General features: G+C 44.4%; 1 protein-coding gene across 34 annotated transcripts in view; it reads left to right on the top strand.

Annotated features, from left to right (window-relative positions):
* The window catches only part of LOC130297737 (general transcription factor II-I repeat domain-containing protein 2-like), a 1,987,867-nt gene that overhangs the window by 1,519,077 nt on the left and 444,863 nt on the right, over positions 1-23,927 (top strand). For 2 of the 34 annotated variants that reach the window (XM_056550567.1, XM_056550572.1), the window contains exon 16: positions 21,176-21,285. The exons of the other annotated variants lie outside the window; for them this stretch is intronic. The gene's annotated coding sequence lies outside the window, so the exon portion shown is untranslated. The remainder of the gene's footprint in view (positions 1-21,175; positions 21,286-23,927) is intronic. 34 annotated transcript variants of the gene reach the window in all.

Consider the following 23,927-nt stretch of genomic DNA (forward strand, 5'->3'; position numbering starts at 1 on the left):
CCTCCCAAATACCAAACAGAATTGTAAGGCTAATTTGCATATGCAAATGAGCTCAGGGGGGGGGGTAGTAATGTTCCATTTTAGCTTGCTCCTGGAAAATGTTTAAATCTCAGAAACACCTGGACTCAAAACTGTGTAGTGTATTGACTGATTTAGATCCTGCATAGAAAATCCTTGTTGTGGTTTAGATATTCCAACATCAATATTGGGGGGGATGTTCCTCAGTTTAGGACCCCCCCCCCTAATTATTTAGTCACGGGAGAGAGCGTGATCAGCTTGAAACTAAATGTAAAAGTGGGATTGCTTTTGCTTTTACAGTGATCCCTCAACTTACAATGGCCTCAACATACAATAGTTTCAACATACAATGATCTCTTCTGGACCATTGTAAGTTGAAACCAGACTCAACATACAATTCTACAGACAGTCCAGATCTGTGAAACGTGTCAATGGCCGGAAGAACTGACCAATCAGAATCGGCATTCACTGTTAAAACCCCTGTATTACTGAACCGTATGCACTGACTGATGTCTGGTAGCGCCCCTTACAGTACAGAGAGGTATTACATGTTCTGTACTCTTTACCTGTACCAGGGTTACCTGCTCCTTTGGACACCAGGTGAGGGAGACTCCATGTTACTTTTTTAGGACATTGTCTGTACTGTACAAGACCCCGAAGAAGCTCCTGTCCTCTACATAGACCAGTGTTTCCCAAGCAGGGTGCCCCCAGCTGTTGCAAAACTACAACTCCCAGCATGCCTTTGGCTGTCCGGGCATGCTGGGAGTTGTAGTTTTGCAACAGCTGAAGGCTCCCTGCTTGGAAAACACTGACATAGACAGTGATTTACAGCTCCCAGCAGATCTTTCTTACTTTTATATGTAAGGATTTGCTTTATCTGTATTATATACTTATTTTTCTTTAATCCTCACTTTTTCCTATTTTTGGATGACATTTTGGTGGCTTCAGAACCAATTACCAGGTTTCCATAGAGTTCTGGTCTCAACATACAATGGTTTCAACATACAATGGTTGTCCTGGAACCAATTAATATTGTAACTTGAGGGACCACTGTATAGGGTATCTGGTGCCAATGACAACTGAAGCTGCGGTGGAATACTGGGAGACAGCAAGAACATATATGCCCAAGGTCCTAACAAAGTCATTTAATACACTGATGCCAGTTTAGGGTCTTTTGACATCGGTGTATCGGCCATGGCACAAAGCAGGATTCATTGTATGACAGATACTACCAGCACTCAATGGGGCCCAGTTTCAAAGAGAACCAAGGGGTGTGAAGAAGCTACTGGGGACAGCCCCAAAGAACAGTGGTCTTTAACCCGTGGCTCCCCTGATAATCAGATATGCTGGAAGTTGTATTTTGCAACAGCTGGAGAGCCGTAGGTTGAAGACCACTTGCTGAGACCCTCATGCCCATTAAACTGTATGGGCAGCAGCTGCTGCAGAGATTCTGCAAATAGTTATCATGGGACCCCCAACCCTGAACATGTAAATTTTTTTGCAGAATCCACTCTGAAATGCATTGCTGTGCATTGAGATGGCGCATTGTATGGCAAATCCTGTATGCAGGTGGATAGGAATATCCGTCTAAATACAGGTTAAGGGTTCGTTCACACGCTATTACTAGCAGCGGGTTTAACGCTGCGGGAAACCTGCTGCGAGTTACACTACCATTGATTTGAATGGGTCCACAGACTTTGCGCAGTAGTGACAGATTTGCGGATTGTCCGTGGACCCATTTAAATCAATAGTAGTGTAACTTGCAGCGGGTTTCCCGCAGCGGGAAACTCGCTGCTAGCGTGTGAACGCACCCTACTTTTCCGTGCAAAATCCATGGCACATATGTAATTTGATTCCTCGTGAATCAAAGCCCCATAGATGTCAATGGAAGAAACCTCATCAGGATTATTTTCACTGAGGAAATGCTGTAAGGAAATTTATAGCCTAAGGGTGCGTTCACACGCTATTACTAGCAGCGGCTGCCCGCTGCAGGAATCCCGCTGCGAGTTACGCTACCATTCATTTGAATGGGTCCGCGGACAGTCCTCAAATCTGACACTATTGCGGACTGTCTGTGGACCCATTTAAATCAGTGGTAGCGTAACTCGCAGCGGGATTCCTGCTGCTAGTAATAGCACACCCTTAGGCTATAATTTCCTTACAGCATTTCCTCACTGAAAATAAGCACGATGAGGTTTCTTCCATTGACATCTATGGGGCTTTGATTCCACGAGGAATCAAATTACACATGCGCCATGGATTTTGGACGGAAAAGTAGAGGAAATTTTATGAGAAAATTCCACTGTGTGAACCCAGACCAATACTAAGGAATCTTGTCTAAAATACTCCACGTTAGAACATTCGGTGAACTTCAGACAGCTGAGGCACCCTATGAAAATATAAACAATAACCTGACGGGTGTCTGTGCTTATCCATGGCTGACTTATTATACACTCATTTTCACGTACATGCGCTTACACAAGATGCCGGAGGAGATAGCAAACTAGATTAAATGTTACATAAATTTAGACATAAAAATAAGACAAAAACAATTTTATACAGAAAATCTACTATAAGTGTATCCAGTCTTCACCATTGTGAAAGGAGTTATCCAGAATTAGAAAAGTTTTTTCTTCCAAAAACAGCACCACATTTGTCCTCAGGTTGTGTGTAGTATTACAACTCTGTTTTATTGAAGTGAATGGAGCCAAGCTGTAATACCACACACAACCTGAGAACATATGTGGTGCTGTTTTGGGAAGAGATTAGCTGTTTTTCTTTTTCCTGAATGACATCTTTAAGGGTACGTTCCCACCTGGTGTATTTTGCTGCGTATTTGCTGCTGCGTATTTTCCTACCCATTGATTTCAATGGGAAATAAAATATGCATTTTAGGGATCGTACCCTAAAGTCTCTGTTTGCTGTCATAGAATGGAAACATTCTCGTTTATATCAATAGGATGAAAATCTGTACAAAACTGTGCTGGTATGATAAGAAGAGAAAACCTAAAATAAGGACAGTGCCAGAACCATTACATGGTACAGTGTTCTATGTGTACATACAATTGGGCATTTGGCTTTTTTTTTGGAAAGGGGAAGAGAGTTTTTTTTTTTTAAGGAAATCTGTGATGGAGTCTCCTGTCCTGATAATTTGCTGGAATGTTTCCGTACATACTAAATTTGTTAGCCTAGGATTGTGTAGATTGGATACAATTATAGCAAACAATCAAATGTGAAAACATTCGATGTATTGGGGCTTTGAGACTCTGAGTGCAAACAAGACATTCAGGTTTATATTCACTAACAGCAAGCAGAGATCTTTACCTTAGGCTGTGATGGGAAGTTCTGTGCTTAGAAACATCAAGAAGCCTTTCTGGCAATGCCTGTGACCAGATCGCATTACACCCTTTCTCTTTTATGTCATAAGATGGCATTTTTGTTGGGTTAGTTGGCTGGGTACACATCAGGGAGATGGGAGCTGGGCTGGGAGATTTATCAAAAGTTGCCCAGTTGCCCATAGCAACCAATCAGATTGCTTCATTCATTTTGCAGAGGCCTTGTTAAAAATGAAAGAAGCGATCTGATTGGTTGCTATGGGCGACTGGGCAACTTTTCCTCTGGACAGATTTTGATAAATCTCCCCCATAGTATTTTGGTCTGTGTTTTTAGCCAAAATCTTGAGTGAGCCCAAGACACAAAAAGGGGTACACATCTTTTCATTACATTAAATTACACTCCTGGGTTTGGCTAAAATGTTAATCAAAAAACAAATTGAAGACCGAATAGTGACCAAAATACCATGTCAGGTTTCCTGGATTCACACATTGCTATCACAGGGCAGTAGTGTTCCGCCTGGTCGACAACCATACACACCACACACAGTTTACTGCATATTGCTGCAGATTCACAGCAGGGACAATTGAACCACATAGTTTTTATGGGGGAGATTCATCAAGACCTGTGCTGAAAAAAAGTTGACCAGTTGCCCATAGCAACCAATCAGATCGCTTCTTTCTTTTTTGAAAAGGCCTCTGAAAAATAAAAGAACCAATATGATTGGTTGTTATGGGCAACTGGTCATCTTTTTTTTTCAGCACAGGTCTGGATGAATCTCCCCCTATGTCCTTATCTTGTACCTTCCCCGAAACTACAGCAATTTGTGGTAAACCACATGCAGCACACTTCCACTCTGTAGCCACAATATGTGAACCCAGTATAAGAACAGCTTAAATGGACACCTGAGAACGAAAAAAAACAAAAAACTTTTGATATGTTTTGTATGATATGTTGGGGTCTCAGAACTGAGTGTGACCGATTGCTAGAACGAGCTGAGAGAAGGCTGCTTGCCTTTCGCTCCACTTGGATTGCAGGGGGGGGGGGGGGGGGCGTTCAATCTGCAGGAGAGGGCTGAAGGACCTGGCACATGAGTCACATGATCTGCAGATCCTCAAGCAGTTAGTGTGGAGCAGCATAACTGCAGAGAGGAGGGAAAGACTGAAAGACATGTAAGTACTGTGTGTGTATGTACTGTATGTGTGGTATGTATGTATGTATACACACGTGTCTGTGGTGTGTATATGCATGTGTTTGTGAGAGATCTTCTTGGGGATGCGCACTCACTTTATCCGGCAGCATGCAATGTAAGTGAATGAGCTGAAGAGCCACAGGTTGGGGAACACTGTTTTGAAAAAAAAATAATAATAAAAAAAAAAAAATATATATATATATATATATATATATATATATATATATATATATATAATTATATATACAGTGGTCCCTCAACATGCGATGGTAATCCGTTCCAAACGGACCATCGTTTGTTGAAACCATCGCATGTTGAGGGATCCATGCAATGTAAAGTATAGGACAAGTGGTCTACAACCTGCAGACCTCTAGATGTTGCAAACCTACAACACCCAGCATGCCCGGACAGCCAACGGCTGTCCGGGCATGCTGGGTGTTGTAGTTTTGCAACATCTGGAGGTCCGCAGGTTGAAGACCACTGTTAGAGGAAGTTGTACTCACCTGTCCCCGCCGCTCCGGACCGTCACCGCTGCCCTGGATGTTGCTGTCCATCGCTGTCACTGCGTCCCCGAGGTGCCCCCGATGCTCCGGTAAGGCCTCTTCTTCCCCCGCATCCGCTCTCTCCGTCGCCGCCATCACGTCGCTATGCACGCCGCTCCTATTGGATGACGGGACGGCATGCGCAGCGACGTGATGACGTCGATGGAGAGCGCCGACGATGCAGAGGATCCCGAAGAGGACGCGCCGGAGCCCTGAGGACAGGTGAGAGACATCACCGGAGCTCACGGGGCACCGTAAACGGCTATCCGGTGGCAGCTGAAGCAGCCTGCGCTGCTGGATAGCCGTTTATGCGATGGCCCCAACATACAAAAGCATCGTATGTTGATGCTGCCTTCTGACTCTGAGAGGCCATCGCATGTTGAAATTATCGTATGTCGGGGCCATCGTAGGTCGATGGGTCACTGTGTGTGTGTGTGTGTGTGTGTGTGTGTGTGTGTGTATATATATATATATATATATATATATATATATATATATATATATATACATACACACACACACACGCACACACGCACACAGAGAGGGAGAGTAAGAGGGTAGGAAGAGATAGATATCTAAAGGACTTGGTATTGGCAGAACACAATCTCAAGGGACTGCAAACAAGAAAACATGGTCACATGGAGTGCAAATTGTTTTGCTAAGATAATGCGCGCACCCTCCAGTTATTGGTACACTTGGCCGGGTCTGGGTTGGTTTCTGTCTCTATGCCGCGCTGGTGAGGTCACTTTTTTGTAGCTGGCAGAGTAAGACAAACGGAAGGGCTTATCTCTCGTATACGTTTTTGCATTTGATGTGTGTTTTGCAAGTGGGTGATTGTAGATTATGCAGAAGTGTGTGTCAGAGGCTGAGAGCTCTCCAAGAGGAGGAAGCTGCTTTGGCAAATTAATCCTTTCATCGTGCTCATAAATTTTATTCTGCAGTCATTACTGACCTGCCAGTATTACTAGGAGAGATCTGAAAAAGAAAAAAAAAAAACTTGTGGACTAGGATACATTTTTTACAGATATAACGGTTTGCTCTACAAATGCCTTAAAAAAAAATCAAGAAAAAATGTATATGACTATAAAGCCATTGGTGAGACCAGAGCACTCTGTGGAGTTCCCGAAGCTCCTCTGTACTGCTTGGACATTTAGGGTATGTTCACATAGCAGAATTCTGGAAGAATTTGTATGGAATTTCACCAAATATAAGACTGGTCTTATATTTTTGCAGAAAGCTAAATTTCCGCGGTGGAGTGCCATGTGAACATACCCTTAGGTTACAGAACACTCTACCGTGTTTCCCCGAAAATAAACCCTACCCCGAAAGTAAGACCTAGGCCAGGGTTAATCAACTGGCAGACCGTGGTCCAGATCCGGACCGTGGCCGCCAGTTATGCCCGCAGACCCGAACCACCCGCCACCGGCCACCCATTATGTTTTGTATATGTGATTGATTTTACCACTTTCTGTGTATAGGGGTAATCCATGGTGAATGGACAACAAAATCTGCATGTAACTCTTAGGCCATTTTCACATGGCATAATTTGTGTGGAATGTCTGCACGGAGGACACGTGCAGACCATTCGGAAATGCGCCATCTTTTAGACGGCAATGCATTTTCTAGCAAAATCCGCAAAACTAATAGACATGTCTATTCTTTTTTGCACATGCCGGTAACTGGATTTCCATGGCAGAAACATCTTCTGTGGAAATTCCACCCTGTGAACAGTGCAGAAGAACCCCATTAAAATCAATAAGACTGTGCTGCAGTGGAATGTCCATGCGGAATATTCCTGTAGAATTCCGCATGGACATTCAAAAATACCCTTATGGTTTTTGCTGCATATTTGCAATACGGAGTGTATTCAAGAGCAGCAAACATGGCCGTGAGTACCATGTCTCCCACTAAAAATCTATAGATTTTTTTTTTTTCTGTACATGGATTTTTATGTAGATATTGGTTTGTTTGCACGTGTGAACATACCCTTATCTATTTTACAAATGCCATTTCTATATAAAGTGGTCCCTCAAGTTACAATATTAATTGGTCCCGGGACGACCATTGTATGTTGAAACCATTGTATGTTGAGACCTAACTCAATGGAAACCTGGTAATTGGTTCTAAAGCACCAAAATGTCATCCAAAAATAGGAAAAAGTGAGAATTAAAGAAAAATAAGTAGATAACTAATAAAGATATAGCAAGTCCTTACATATAAAAGTAAGAAATATCTGCTGGGAGCTGTAAATCACTATCTATGTCAGTGTTTTCCAAGCAGGGAGCCTCCATCTGTTGCAAAACTACAACTCCCAGCATGCCCGGACAACCTTTGGCTGTCCGGGCATGCTGGGAGTTGTAGTTTTGCAACAGCTGGGGGCACCCTGCTTGGGAAACACTGGTCTATGTTGAGGACAGGAGCTTCTTCAGAGTCCTGTACAGTACACGCAATGTCCTAAAAAAGTAATGGAGTCGCCCTCACCTGGTGTCCAAAGGAGCAGCTAACCGTGGCACAGGAAGAGTACAGAACATATAATACCTCCCTGTACTGTAGGGGGCTCTACCAGACACCAGTCAGTGCATACACTTCAGTAATACAGGTAAAGAGTACACAACATGTAATACCTTCCTGTACTGTAGGGGGCGCTACCAGACACCAGTCGGTGCATACACTTCAGTAATACAGGAGTTTTACCAGTGAATGCCCATTTTGATTGGTCGGTTCTTCCAGCCATTGACACGTTTTGCAGATCTGGACTGTCTGTACACTGTATGTTGAGTCTGGTTTAAACTTACGATGGTCCAGAAAAGACCATTGTATGTTGAAACTATTGTATGTTGAGGCCATTGTAAGTTGAGGGATCACTGTATCATGGTACGAGAGTTTAAGTTCATATACATTGGTCCCCTGCTGTGAATTCCCGTCTGTTATCTCTCACTTTGGTGTGCCCTGCATGTCCATACTTTACCCATTTATTTAAAGGGAAACTGTGTAATTCTTCATTTCTGTAGCGGGTGGTGCTGCAGGGGAATGGCAGGACTGTCAGATCATCGAATGTGTATGGGGACCTTTCTGCTCTCTCCCTGACAAATGTTGTCAGTGGAAAAAGGACCGGCCATGTCGATTTTCAAATGCCCGATCCTTTTGTAAGCCACCACCAGAGGAGTCTGGAACCTTCTTCCATACACATGAATGCTTTGATAATCATGAGAGATAGCATCGACCCAAAGCTTGTTCTTTTGTTTATTTTAGGCGTATGGCTACCTTCTGTACCAGGTTCCCCCCAGAGATTAATACTGACTGTGGGGTTCAACAATCAGCAAATTTAGTTATCAGATTATTGTCAGGGGCTCTTCTAACTAAAATAGTTTTTCTCTGTTTGCAATAGACGCGTGTCCTTCTCTTCTGTCAGGGTCTGTTTGTCTGTATTACAGAAATGACTATAGTAAGTTTCTAATACCCCTATGTGTAAAGTAGCCCCAGGCATCCGCCACCTTTGCTCCCATCTTTCACAGTCAGGTTCTGCACGCCCTTCTCACAGCCCAAAATTGGCAGCGTAATTAGGGGAGGCCTAACATACCTGTCAGTAGGTGCCCCGGGTGTATTGTTACATATGGGCTGTTGTGTAGCTGTCAGCAGAAATTGTAGGACAGGGTCTTCTCATATATTTACAACATACAAGAACTACATGCACTTGTATTATAGCTGGCGTATGGGGGGGGGGGGGGGGTTATGTGTGTGTGTGTGGTTGAGAAAGCAGTCTGGACCTAATCCCTGTGGAGTATATTATACTTATGGCTAGGGTGTGCAGAGCACTCATCTCCCTGTGACTGACACGGGGTTTAGAGCTGATACCTGCCACTCTATCACGGATCATTACTGTAACATTTCTACCTAATCCCTAAGCATGCAAAAATGCAACATACAGCACTTTCCATCGATATAGTGTAGCCAGGCCTGTTTAACACTGCATTCCAACCATTGATACTTGGGCAAGCGTAGATAAACCTCTATCCCAGGTGCACACATCACTGCAGGGCATATGACAGCTATGGGTTTCGACTGTGCCGCTCATATTTTGTTTTCATGATCTAAATTTGTTATAACTAGCCTCAGCAATTTGCATGGGCCCACCACCAGTCTGCCAGGGTTCAGGTCATGTCAATTGGTGACATAGCCCCCTTACGTTCACATGAAAACAAACACAGGTGCCCACGCTGGGAAGGTAATGGTAGTGAAATCATTGGTTTACCAATAATGAGAAAGTATTTTTTCAATTTTGCAGATTAAAAAACATTAGACAAATTGTAATTTCTTTTAAGCTCTCCTGAAAACTTATGACCATGTCCTGCTCATACAGCTGCTTGGCTATTAAAGAAGTGGGGGAGGGATCTAAAAACATTGTAATGATTGCTCCTGTGTGTATAGCTATTCTGGACTGGATTTTTAAGGTGGCCATATGCTGTGAGTAGCTTTCAGACAGCTATACCTCCATACTCTTCAATGGCTCAGCCAAACATAGATGTGTTTTCAGTGGAGAAAGGAGGGGTAGACTACTGCCAGACTCCTCCAGTGGCGGCTTATCTATTTGATCAAATGCAACATGCTCGACCCTTGTCTCCCTTAACTTCCTCTGTCAGGGTTACACCGGAGGGTCACATACATAAGTCAGTCTGACGGTCCTGTCGAAGTCAGTGGGTTCTGCTAACTTTTTTGCTACTGTGTATGAACACCTTTTAAAGGAGTAGACCAGTGGTGACTCAGTGGTGAACAACTTATCCCCTATCTTAAGGATAGGGGATAAGTTGCAGATCGCGGGGGGTCCGACCACTGGGGCCCCCTGCGATCTCCTGTACGGAGCCCCGAGAGCCCGCGGGAAGGGGGCGTGTTGACCTCCGCACGAAGCGGCGGCCGACACGCCCCCTCAATACAACTCTATGGCAGAGCCGAAGCGCTGCCTTCGGCAATCTCCGGCTCTGCCATAGAGATGTATTGAGTGGGCGTGTCGGCAGCCGCTTCGTGCGGGGGTCGACACCCGCTATCTGGCCAGAGAGCCGGAGCCCTGTACAGAGAGATCGCAGGGGGCCCCAGCGGTCGGACCCCTCGCGATCTCAAACTTATCCCCTATCCTTAGGATAGGGGATAAGTTTTTCACCACTGGACTACCCCTTTAAGTCTCTATATATGAATGATAATGATGAAAGAGATATACGGGAGAGTAGAATGCTCCGGAATTTGGGCACATTGCACCAACATGTAAAATGGTGCATGCTAAATGTATTACACTATATGCTCCTATAAGGACTCACTAAGGCCCTTGTTACATCTGCATTTGCTCTGTTCGCACTTTGCTGAACCAACCAATGGTTTTATGTACATAATGCTGTTTATAACAATCACTATTGTATGATATCTTCAAGGATCACATTTCCTTATATGTATTTCCGCGTCTGTCATTTAGAACTGATAGAATGGGTAAAAATATTATTAATGTAAAAAAGAAAAAAAAATTTTAAAAAGCTTCTGGTGACGCAATACATTGGGGCTCTGCCAATGTGGTGAGCCAATCTTTCAACAGGCAGCTATTTTTATCCACAAATCTATAGGATATTGACCACAATAAATGCATACCTGTCATTTGCAGACACTTTTTATATAATGTAATATACATTGGTTAAAGAGTACCTGTCATCAAACCATATTTTCTAAACTAACTCATACCTTTCCCCTTGCTCACATTGTGTGAGTTCCCTGCAGGAGAAAGTGGGCGTTCCCCAGCAGGCGCGACGTCACTGAAGCCTTCAAGAGTTGTGCCTCGTCATGCCCTGCTCGCACTTCCTGAGTTAGGTCTACAGCCAGGCTGGAAGGAGACCAACCTAACTGTTTGACTTGTATCAGGGAACAGATCCACCTAGTGGCCGCTTTTTCAAAGGTTGAGAATTTTAACAGCAAGTAAATGGCAAAGTGTCATAATTACAAAAGGAACAATATATTAAAAGTCTAGTTTGGTGACAGGTACTCTTTAAATGTGTATATTTTTGGGTTAAAAAAGGCTGTCTTGTCCCTACAGCTATTGCCTGTGTGTCTTTGTGCAGAGCCAAAACACCTAAAGCAGTGGTTCTTAACCTGGGTTAGATCGAACCCCAGGGGTTCGGTGAGTCAGTCTCGGGGGTTCGGCGGGGGGAGGCCCGCCGGGTGTTTTTGCCTCGGCACATCACAGGGACGCCTCTGTTAAGTCCCTACGTCCCCGCGTTTACTTTAAAAACGCGGGGACCGCCGGGAACTAGCGCACGTAGGGACGTCACTCACGGAGCGTGGAGGAGCGGAGAAGAAGCAAGGACGCACGCACGCTGGCAGTTGGTAAGTATTTACCAGCGGCGCATCAGCTTTGGTTTTCCGACCGGTGATCCTTCGGTCCTGCTATGGCCGGACCCGAGGAGCGGTGGTCAGAAGACTGAAGTGGGGCAGTACACAGGCATACAGCCTCCAGCCATACTGTATGGCTGGAGGCTGTATGTCTGTGGGGGAACATACTGCACCTATTGTGGGTGGAACTATACTGCCAGTCTAATGTGGGGAACTATATTGCACCTAATGTGGGGAACATACTGCTGGCCTAATGTGGGGGGACTATATTGCACCTAATGTGGGGGAACATACTGCCAGCTTAATGTGGGGGACTATATTGCACCTAATGTGGGGGAACATACTGCCAACCTAATGTGGGGGACTATATTGCACCTAATGTGGGGGAACATACTGCCAGCTTAATGTGGGGGACTATATTGCACCTAATGGGGGGGGGGGACATACTGCCTGCCTAATGTGGGGGGAACACTGCCTGCTTAATGTGGGGGGGGACACTGCCTGCCTAATGTGGGGGGAACACTGCCTGCCTAATGTGGGGGGAACACTGCCTGCCTAATGTGGGAGGAACACTGCCTGCCTAACGTGGGGGAACACTGCCTGCCTAACGTGGGGGAACACTGCCTGCCTAACGTGGGGGAACACTGCCTGTCTAACGTGGGGGAACACTGCCTGCCTAACGTGGGGGAACACTGCCTGCCTAACGTGGGGGGTAACACTGCCTGCCTAACGTGGGGGGTAACACTGCCTGCCTAACGTGGGGGGGAACACTGCCTGCCTAATGTGGGGGGGAACACTGCCTGCCTAATGTGGGGGGAACACTGCCTGCCTAATGTGGGGGGGAACACTGCCTGCCTAATGTGGGGGGGAACACTGCCTGCCTAATGTGGGGGAACACAGTCTGCCTAATGTGGGGGTAACACTGCCTGCCTAATGTGGGGGGAACTCGGTCTGCCTATGTCTGCCTAGTGTGGGGGAACACTGTCTGCCTAATGTTGGGGGAACACTGCCTGCCTAATGTGGGGGAACACTGCCAACCTAATGTGGGGGAACACTGCCTGCCCAATGTGGGGGAACACTGCCTAATGTGGGGGGGGAAACACTGCCTGCCTAATGAGGGGGGAACACTGCCTGCCTAATGAGGGGGGAACACTGCCTGCCTAATGAGGGGGGAACACTGCCTGCCTAATGTGGGGGGAACACTGCCTGCCTAATGTGGGGGGAACACTGCCTGCCTAATGTGGGGGGAACACTGCCTGCCTAATGTGGGGGAACACTGCCTGCCTAATGTGGGGGAACACTGCCTGCCTAATGTGGGGGAACACTGCCTGCCTAATGTTGCGAAACACAGCCATTGTTGCGAAAATGACATGAGAGTGGCACTTGCCAAGGTAAAGCCATGCATTTCTGAACTGGTCTCTGAAAGACAACAGCAGAAGTTACACTGATTTGCAGTAAATATTCATTATGTTTTTGTGTGAAAATCATGTTTTTATGGTTTTGTTCTTAATGGTGTTGTTCATTTTGTGCACCTATATATAAATATATACTTAAATATATACCTCCGATGTTTTGAGTTTGAAAAAAATCACATTTTATTTTTCCAATTAAGAGGGGTTCGGTGAATGCGCATAGGAAACTGGATTCAACAAGGTTAAGAACCACTGACCTAAAGTGTGGGTGAGACAAGCAGGGCTTTGTGCAGGCTCCTGGCTTGTCAATCAGTCTGCTGTGTGAGCCAGGAGCATGTCACAGAGCCCTGCTTGTCCTCAGTGTACAGAGCCCTGCTTGTCCTCAGTGTACAGAGCCCTGCTTGTCCTCAGTGTACAGAGCCCTGCTTGTCCTCAGTGCACAGAGCCCCGCTTGTCCTCAGTGTACACAGCCCTGCTTGTCCTCTGTGTACAGAGCCCTGCTTGTCCTCTGTGTACAGAGCCCTGCTTGTCCTCAGTGTACAGAGCCCCGCTTGTCCTCAGTGTACAGAGCCCCGCTTGTCCTCAGTGTACAGAGCCCCGCTTGTCCTCAGTGTACAGAGCCCCGCTTGTCCTCTGTGTACAGAGCCCTGCTTGTCCTCTGTGTACAGAGCCCTGCTTGTCCTCAGTGTACAGAGCCCTGCTTGTCCTCAGTGTACAAAGCCCTGCTTGTCCTCAGTGTACAGAGCCCTGCTTGTCCTCAGTGTACAGAGCCCTGCTTGTCCTCAGTGTACAGAGCCCTGCTTGTCCTCAGTGCACAGAGCCCTGCTTGTCCTCAGTGCACAGAGCCCTGCTTGTCCTCAGTGCACAGAGCCCTGCTTGTCCTCAGTGCACAGAGCCCTGCTTGTCCTCAGTGCACAGAGCCTTGCTTGTCCTCAGTGCACAGAGCCCTGCTTGTCCTCAGTGCACAGAGCCCTGCTTGTCCTCAGTGCACAGAGCCCTGCTCGTCTTCAGTGCACAGAGCCCCGCTTGTCCTCAGTGCACAAAGCCCTGCTTGTCCTCAGTGTACAGAGCCCTGCTTGTCCTCAGTGTACAGAGCCCTGCTTGTCCTCAGTGTACAGAGCCCTGCTTGTCCTCAGTGCACAGAGCCCCGCTTGTCCTCACTGCAGAGAGCCCCGCTTGTCCCCAGTTTCACAGAGCCCCGCTTGTCCTCAGTGTACAGAGCCCCGCTTGTCCTCAGTGTACAGAGCCCCGCTTGTCCTCAGTGTACAGAGCCCCGCTTGTCCTCAGTGTACAGAGCCCCGCTTGTCCTCAGTGTACAGAGCCCCGCTTGTCCTCAGTGTACAGAGCCCCGCTTGTCCTCAGTGTACAGAGCCCCGCTTGTCCTCAGTGTACAGAGCCCCGCTTGTCCTCAGTGTACAGAGCCCCGCTTGTCCTCAGTGTACAGAGCCCCGCTTGTCCTCAGTGTACAGAGCCCCGCTTGTCCTCAGTGTACAGAGCCCCGCTTGTCCTCAGTGTACAGAGCCCCGCTTGTCCTCAGTGTACAGAGCCCCGCTTGTCCTCAGTGTACAGAGCCCCGCTTGTCCTCAGTGTACAGAGCCCCGCTTGTCCTCAGTGTACAGAGCCCCGCTTGTCCTCAGTGTACAGAGCCCCGCTTGTCCTCAGTGTACAGAGCCCCGCTTGTCCTCAGTGTACAGAGCCCCGCTTGTCCTCAGTGTACAGAGCCCCGCTTGTCCTCAGTGTACAGAGCCCCGCTTGTTAGCCCACACTTCCTGTATTTTGTCCCAGCAGAGACCCATAGGCAATAAAATACACATTTTTTAACCAGTGTATATAACTAATATACATATAATGTTATTATCTACGTTATTTAAAAGTTTTTGCAAATGGCAGTGCCCATTTAAGTCAGGAAGAGGCTAGTAATATCTGGGAGTGTGAACACTTGTCCTTTTATGACTGGACATCTAAGTATGTATAGTGTGGTGACATTAGGACAGTTTCATGTACTGTTGGCCTTTCTTTTAATATTTTGGTACAGAGTTCTTGCCAGATATCATATGTCATCTTTTACTTTATGTTCTTGGAACGCTCTTCACCTTGAACATCTTGCAAAACTTTACAAAAAGTTTCCCGTTTCTTCTCAGGTAAGTCCCATCTGTTTCAAATTAATAACAGAGAACCTGTCCCTATAACTGGAAGCTATAATCAAATCAATAGAACATGCAAGTGAACAGAGTCCTCCCTCAGAAACTGAGAACGAGAGAAGACTGATACTACCAATCTACAGATAAAGGAAGATTATATATTTTATGTACATAATGTCACAGCACGAAGGACAAGTAGCACCATTGATTACAAAGTCCACATATCACCTTAAAGTGATGTCCTTTAGGTGTCCTCTTCTGTCAGATTATTTACTATGTATTTTTTGTAGAGATGAGTGACAACCTGTATGGTCACAATTGCACTTCACACCATTGTTGTCATCCAATTTTCACATGAAAAATCTGCTTAGTGTTATATACTGAAGATTTGTACAGTCACAACATAATAATGGCCTATCTTCAGGATAAGCCATCAAAATAGGATCAGTCAGGTGCTGAAACATGGCTCCTGGCTGATCAGCTTTTTGCCAGAGCCCCGACTAGTCGTATACATAAAATAAAGGGGCTATGCTGCAGTAAGCCCCCGTGGCCACTACTCAATTTACCGAGCCATCCCAAGTTTCCTATGTATGCTGGTGCCAAGGCTCTCGCAAAAAGCTGATCTGTGTGGTGATGGATTGGCCCCGACTGAGCAGATATTGATGGCCTATCTTGAGGATAAGCCATCATTATACTGTGACCCCTTTAAGAAAAGCTTTCAAATAAAGTACACAACATTAGAAGCTAGGATATTGGCCCACATTTTAGTTTACCAAAAAACTCATACTCCTCTCCACTAGGTCCCCTGCAGTTGTCAGACTGATGCCATTTGGTCCCCGCTCATAAACGCTTCTTCCTTCTTCTGATTGACTCACTTTAAAAGGTTCTGCCCACTTAGCCAATCACTGACCACAATGGTGTCCCCCTCAGAGATTGGCTAAGTTTGCAGCTCCTACTGAGACAATACATTTGGAAGCAGAAAGTAGCAATGACCAGTGGGGGCTGGATAACATCAGAGTGGGAGCTACAGGGTGTGATGGGGTGATCAACCGGGTCAGATCAATATAATTTATTTTAATTTTATTACAACCCCAGCCATATAGAAAAAAATTATGCTTCCAGACAAACCCTTTAAAGGGGTACTCCACTGGCCAGCGTTCGGAACATTTAGTTCCGAACGTTTTGTGCGTGCTGCGGGGTCGGTCACGCCCCCTGTGATGCCACACCACGCCCCCTCAATGCAAGTCTATGGAGGGGGCGTGGTTGATTTGAGCATCTTCCCTTTCTTTGGAAATCCCCATATAGCCATGATATAACAGCTGATTCAGCAGCAGTATTATCCAGCCATAATATGGACATGGGCACTGTTGGTGTCTTGCACCTGAGTGTCCTCTGTGGAGCCAGGCGTACTTTTATTGCTATGCTATTTGACAAGATAATACTGACGGGTGACTTAACTTCTCAAGTTATACTTTAACTTTTTAATGTTTCCTGTACTGTGGTTCCCGCCATTTTTTTATTCCCTTAAAGGAGACCTGTAGATACAATGTTACTTAGGTAAGGAAACTTATAACATACCTTGTATTGCTGAAAATAAGACCAGCGGTTTAGCCAGTTCAGCCGCCTATTATCCTGCATTATTTATTTAGAGGAAGGCGAAACATTGCATACCTTTTTTTTTATCTTAAGCGCTTGTTTACACTACAGAAAAGCAAGACGGAATCTGCACCAAAGGTCCAGGTTAAATTGCTCACAGATTTCGCCTTGCGTTAGACTCTCATTGACTTTGATGTGTTCAGACAGCGGAATTTCTGTGACAGAATTTCCGACGCAGGCCTGAATACTGACTGAAGAATGAACATTTTTATTCTTGTGGTGGAATATGTAAGTTATGTCCTATTAAGTCAATGGACTTGTTTTTATTTTTGTGGCAAATTGCAGTGGAAATAAGCAAGGATTCTGTATAATTTCTGCTCCATGTACCATCCAAAGAGGAAATGTTCTTTGCTGAATTCTGTAGTGTGAACATACCGAGCAATTCCTCACACCCCCACTGCCAAACACATGCATGTGTGCTCCATGGAGAAAGAGGAATAAGGGGGAGATTTATCACTGCCTTCTTGACATTTTTATTGGCTGTATTTTGGTGAAAAAATTATTGCGCAGTTTTTGGGCAAAAAAAATTGTGCAATTTCAAAATAGACAACTTTGGCAAAAGTGACTGTGAAATACAGTGCTTCGTTCTTTACTATGCAATGGACAAGATTTATCAATTGCCCGTTTTATAAAATGGCGCAAAAATAATGCGCAAATGTTAAAAAACACAAATTCATACCACCTCTGCCTTGCCTTAGAAAAGTGACATTCTACAGCAAGTTCTGAGCTAATTTTTCATTTGTGCACACAGACACATATTGATAAATCTCCCACAAGGGGCAGACAGCCCTGGTGGTGGATTATCTCCTAATCCAACTGGCCCATCCTTCTTTCTTCCAACATTAGCCTTTTGTGCGAGTCAGGGCACCCCAATAGATGTTAAATGATCGGCTGGTCCAGCCTATATCAGTGGATGCAGCCAAAGTTAATCTAATGGGGTAAGGTCACACAGACCATTAATGTTGCAGATTTTTGGCAGCAGAACTTCCATGCAGAAAATCTGCAATCTTTACAACAATGGATGTGATGGCATGGTTTCTGCAAAACAAACACAGACACCCATGTGTGTTTCAGGTGTTCAAGCCCTTTAGGGCTGATATCTTTTTAGGATTCCTAAATGACAGCTAGGTCCTTTGCTTCTTACGAATGAGTGGAGTTGTCACTATTTCCCCCCACACTGACTTCTGCTTTACCCTCTTCCCATCCCCGAACAGGCACCGGAAGTTTGTGTTCAGTATGACCACTAGAGGCCACAGGAGGTCACAGTCTGTTTGTGATTGGAGTTTTTCACTTTGTTTGCTTTGCCTGGCCTGTAGACCCTGTGACAGGACACCAGGACAGCAGGAGTAGCTGGGGGCTGCCCCTTCCACTGACCCCTGACCGTGGGCATCTCAGCTCCTGATTGCTACCTTCTGTAGGCAATAACAGCTCCCTGAGAGACCTGATGCTCCATGTGAGGCCCACAGATGTAGTCAGCCTCTTGTGTTGTTACAGGGCTGGAGCCTTCTGCCTATGTGCAGGAAAGGAAGATATTTATAGCCAACTTGTCAGATTGTCATAGGGATTAGAGAGTAGCACTTTTTGCTGCTCCAGGTCAATTTTTTGATTAACCTTCGACCTTGTGAGAATTACACTCAACTGCAATGCAACCCATCAGCCATTTACATGTTAACTACGGCTGTGTTACATATTACTCCTGTCTTTCTCATTGTAAAGATAAACTGAGAGGTGATATCAGTCTATCAATCTATATCAGTCTACACCAACTTATAGTTGTCCAGCTGGTGTAACACTACAACTCCCAGCATTGCCTTACGTTAATTATAGTGAATGAGGTGGGCTGCGGGAGTCCACATCTCCTTCATGTTAAGCCTCCACCACTTTCTAAGGAGAGGTGAGAGTTTTGAGTGTATTTTGTGCAAAAATTTGCAACATTTTATCCTGAAAAACTGGCAAACAACATTGATAAATTCTCCCAAAGATTGTTAAATAGTAATCCTGTTTTTTTGTCTTTACTGCACTCCCAATGCAATATAAATAACGTTACCTTTATTCTTCGGACAAAATGTATATAGCTTTATGATTTACTACTTTTGCACAGTAAAAAACTGAAAGAGGATTTGTGGCCAATCCAAAAAAATGAGATTGCCATGAAATAGCTTAGGGTGCTCTGCTCAGACACCTTTTTTTTACAATTTCTTGATGTGCCTGCCCTGAGATATGAGGGTCTATGTTGTACACTGATGGGCGTTTATGCCTGATGGGCGTGTATGCCTACTCCCTGACTGAATAATCCATGCTATTTACCATCTGATATTTGTTCCCACTATTAAATTGAGGTTAAAGCCCATCTGACTGACCCCCTAAATATTCATACAAATTATAAACCCTCATATCTCAGGAACTGGAGTGTGTATCAAGAAACTACTAAAAGGTATATACTCAGGATACCCTTAGCTACTTAACGATCATGTCATAAAATCTCATAATTTTTTGGGGGTGGGGGGGGTTTGGGGATTGGCCACATGTCTTCTTTAAAAGGAGATTGCTCACAAATGCTAGTTATCCTTTATCCTCAGGACAAAAAAACTACATGTAAACTCAACCCTAGAGGGGTGTTACCACCATAGACACTGATCTTCTATCCATGGTATATGTAAAAGCTGTCTGATCATAGATCGTTCAACCTCTAGGATCTTGAGAACAGTAATCACAAAGATAGTGAAATACAGTAGGGGATAAGTGGTAGAACACCTTTTATAGAGGGGGGAGCCACCTGGACCCACTTTATTTTACTGCTCCTCAGTATATATTGCACCTTCTGTATACTCATAAATGGTCAATAATCGGCAAATAAATGCCCATCTGGTGCCAGTTCATTGTCAAAACATGATTCCATCATGCAGTTAAAAACATGCGGTACCAGTGTTTACTTACATAATAGTCACAATTACTCTGACAGAACGCTGCCCCAATGTCTACTAGCTCTAGTGTTCAATTCCATTTTGTTAGTTTAATATTAATCTTAGGATCCAGCAGATGTCTTTTGCAGCATTGCAACCCTCAGCAGAGCATTATGGCTGGATTTTATCAGAGTTGTTGTACTTCCCTGTTGTGTGTCTACAGAGTTAACTCTTGAACCCTCAAGGTTCCATGTGAAACCTGTATTCCAGGCCCTTGATAGGCCAGTCAATCAAAGGGTTAAAGGCGGCGGTTTTACAAACCTAATTACTTCTTTCCAGATTTCTTTTTTTTTTTCTTTCTGAGAGTCTTTCACTCTCAGGTTTTATCTGCATAGGGTCAAGGATTTGCAGTGCAAACATTGATGAAAGAAACTTCCGAGAAAGATTAAACAGCCGATGGACCAACTTATGGGGCTGTAAAAATTTATCAGAAGGGAGGTGCAAAAGATGAATGAGGCCGCCGAATGGAGGAGCCCATGCTGTAAGGTGGACACACTGTAAGAAATTATACAGTAGCTGATAGGAGTGTTGTGCTCATTCAGTCGCTACATTCTTGTGAACACAAGCCAGACGACACCCAGAATCCTTTTGCAGCACCTTTGAATGCAGTTCATGTATTTTTTTTAAACTATATTTCGTTTAACATGTTAAGGACCAAGGGCATACCTGTACGCCCTGAGTCCGATACCTTTCTATAACGCGGGGCCACGGCGTGGCTATTGGCGTGCGGCACTGATCGCGGTGCTGTGTGCTATTAACCCTTTAGACGTGGCATTCAAAGTTGATCGCCATGTCTAAATTGAAACTAAACTACCCACGGCTAGCTCAGTGGGCTGTTCGGGATTTCCACAGTGAAATTGTGGCGTCCCGAACAGCTGTACGACACAAGGAGGGTCCCCTTACCTGCCTCCTGGTATCCGATTGCCAAATGACTGCTCAATGCCTGAGATCCAGGCATGAGCAGTCAAGTGGCAGAATAATCGATCAATGGTTTCCTATGATAAACCATTGATCAATGTAAAAGACCAGTGTGTGCAGTTTTATAGCCCCTATGGGGGCTATAACATTGCAAAAAAAAAAGTGGGGAAAAAAAGTTAATAAAGATCATTTAACCCCTTCCCTAATAAAAGTTTGAATTACCCCTCTTTTCCCATAAAAAAAAAAAAAATTTAAATAAAAAGAAACATTTGGTATCGCCGCGTGCGCAAATGTCCGAATTATAAAAATATATCATTAATTAAACCGCACAGTCAATGGCGTACACGCAAAAAAAACAAGATCAACAAGTCAGATCAATACAAAAATTGCATGCAGTGCAATGCTATAAATTCTGCAGGGTGCCCAAACAAATTTTTACCTGGGGTGCCCGAACTTTTGATCCCCCACTATAAGTAGGGTATCATTTTAATCATATGGACCTACAGAACAAAGAGAAGGTGTCATTTTTACCAAAAAATGTACTGCGCAGAAATGGAAGCCCCCAAAAGTTGCAAAATGGTGTTTTTTCTTCAATTTTGTCTCGCAATGATTTTTCTTTTCCGTTTTGTCGTAGATTTTTGGGAAAATGGCTGATTACATTACAAAGTAGAATTGGTGGCGCAAAAAATAAGCCATAATATGGATTTTTAGGTGCAAAATTGAAAGAGTTATGATTTTTTAAAGGTAAGGAGGAAAAAATGCAAGTGCAAAAATGGAAAACAAACCCTGGTCCTTAAAGGGATACTCCGCCCCTAGCATCTTATCCCCTATCCAAAGGGAGTTTGCTCTGTGCAGTAATGAAAGCGGGGTGCTGCAGCGGATCCTTTGGATAGGGGATAAGATGCTAGGGGCGGAGTACCCCTTTAAGGGGTTAAGTGAATGAGTACTCAAAGTACAACAAAATAAGGTCAATAGAGTTTTAAAGTAATGGTAATCCAAACATGCCTAAAAAGTGTAGCATTATAACTAAGGCGAGCTGCTAATATCATTTACTTATAAATGTTAATAAAGGATAAAAAAAGCAGTGATCATGAAGAAAGATTCTTCCAGTAGTATCACTAAAGAACCTTACAGTAAAGGTCACATACACTTTCAATAACTGTCGGCTGACAGGTTTTTCTCCCATTCACCCCATACACATGAACATTCAGATCAACGGAATGTTCATGTGTTCTGAATGGGCAGAGTGGAGGCAGGACACTGCCAGTTACATATCTCTTTGAAAGCAAAACAGACAAGCAGTTGAAATCCAACATTATCTGTTGTGAGAGATTTAGAAGATGCCATAAGCAGAACATGTTGGTGCTAAATCAGCTACAGGAAAAGGTTATGCTGAGGAGCAATTGGTTATCCCAAGATTAAAAGTTATCCCCAATTCACAGGAGATAAGTAGTTGATTTTTCCAGACGGGGGAATGCAGAAAGATGCATTCCCCTGTCCGATGCAGGTCCAATCATCTGGCGTCCAAACTGAGATGCCGGATGAATGTGAACTGCCTTATTCAAATGAGCGAGATCAGTTCTAGCATCAGTTTCCCTCCAGCACATTTTCTATAGGGCCAGAGGGAAAAGATGCTGAACATATGTAAGGGAGGCCTAATGCTGTTTCTGTACTTTTACTTGTCAGTCAGTATTTTTTTAACTGTATGGAAGGAATCTTTATTAAACTATAGAGGCAATTGCATAATAGAAAATTAAAGTATCTGGTAAACTTGGCATTTCCCATTGTTTTACATTGTGGTTGTAGAATTCCAATCCATTCCTTGCTTCTTGTAGTCCTGTAACCTATTTATTGTTTGCTACAGATCTTTCTCATCATCCTTCTGGCTTTTTGATGTTAAGAGATTTGGAGACGTCACAATATTTTCCTCCCTCATCCTCCACTTTCTCTGTCTAGAACTTGGGAGTCTGTCCAGTACAGCTGTGCACAAGCCCTTGGCGGGTGGTTGGAATGAATCACGATGTAGGGATTTAGCCCCGTTACAGTCTGTCTTATACGATCTCAGAAATATGGGATTCCCCTGCAATCATCACATCAAATTTGGTTTATTTTGTTGCACCACCTGTTGTAAACAGCAGAAGAGCAAAAAATAAGCCATAATATGGATTTTTAGGTGCAAAATTGAAAGAGTTATGATTTTAGCAGAATATATTGTAGACTTACTCGCTGCCTTCTTTGTATTTCTATAAGGCCATGCTCACAGAGCGCAAATTGTGTGCAATGTCTGCACACAAAAAACAAGTGTGGACAATTCGTACATTTGCCTGAACCAGGGGGTGCTAGGACCGCTCAGAAATGCGCCATCTTATAGACGGCAATGCATTTCCGAACAAAATCCACAAAGAGAATAGAAAAGTCCATTCTTACTACCTCTTCCCTTATCTGTCTCCCCATTGTTGGAGATGCAGTACGGATATAGGTACCCTCCCCTATATCTTCTGGGAATGTTCCTCATTGCGACATTTCTGCCTAGAAGTCCAATCCTTGGTAAGGAAGATTGTAGGGGTCCACATATATAGGAGTCCAAAATATATACATAAAACTATTGTTTAGAAATAGAAAACAGAAAATTGGCATTTGCGTATGTATTCACCCCCTTTGTTAGGAAGCCCATAAAAAGCTCTGGTGCAACCAATTAGCTTCAGAAGTCACATAATTATTGAAATGATGTCCACCTGTGTGCAATCTAAGTGTCACATGATCTGTCATTACATATACACACCTTTTTTGAAAGGCCCCAGAGGCTGCAACACCTAAGCAAGAGGCATCAGTAACCAAACACTGCCATGAAGACCAAGGAACTCTTCAAACAAAGTAAGAGGCAGCACAGAGAGCTAAGGTAACCCTGGAGGAACTGCAGTGTTCTATAGCAGAGACTGGAGTATCTGTACATAGGACGACAATAAGCCATACGCTCCATAGAGTTGGGCTTTATGGCAGAGTGGCCAGAAGGAAGCCATTACTTTCAGCTAAAACAAAAAAGCACATTGTGAGTTTGTGAAAAGGCATGTGGGAGACTCCCAAAAAGTATGGTGAAGATGCTCTGGTCTGATGAGACTAAAATTTTATTTTTTGGCCATCAAAGAAAACGTTATATCTGGCGCAAACCCATCACATCACCCAAAGAACACCATGTTTTTCAGCAACCGGGACTGGGAAACTGGTCAGAGTTGAGGGAAAGATGGATGGTGCTAAATATAGGGATATTCTTGAGCAAAACCTATACCACAGTGCATGATTTGAAGCTAGGACGGAGGTTCACTTTTCAGCAGCACAATGACCCCAAACACACTGCTAAAACAGTCCTGGTACTTAAGGACGGAGGG

Source organism: Hyla sarda, chromosome 13 (genome assembly GCF_029499605.1).
Source record: "Hyla sarda isolate aHylSar1 chromosome 13, aHylSar1.hap1, whole genome shotgun sequence".
NCBI lineage: Eukaryota > Metazoa > Chordata > Amphibia > Anura > Hylidae > Hyla > Hyla sarda.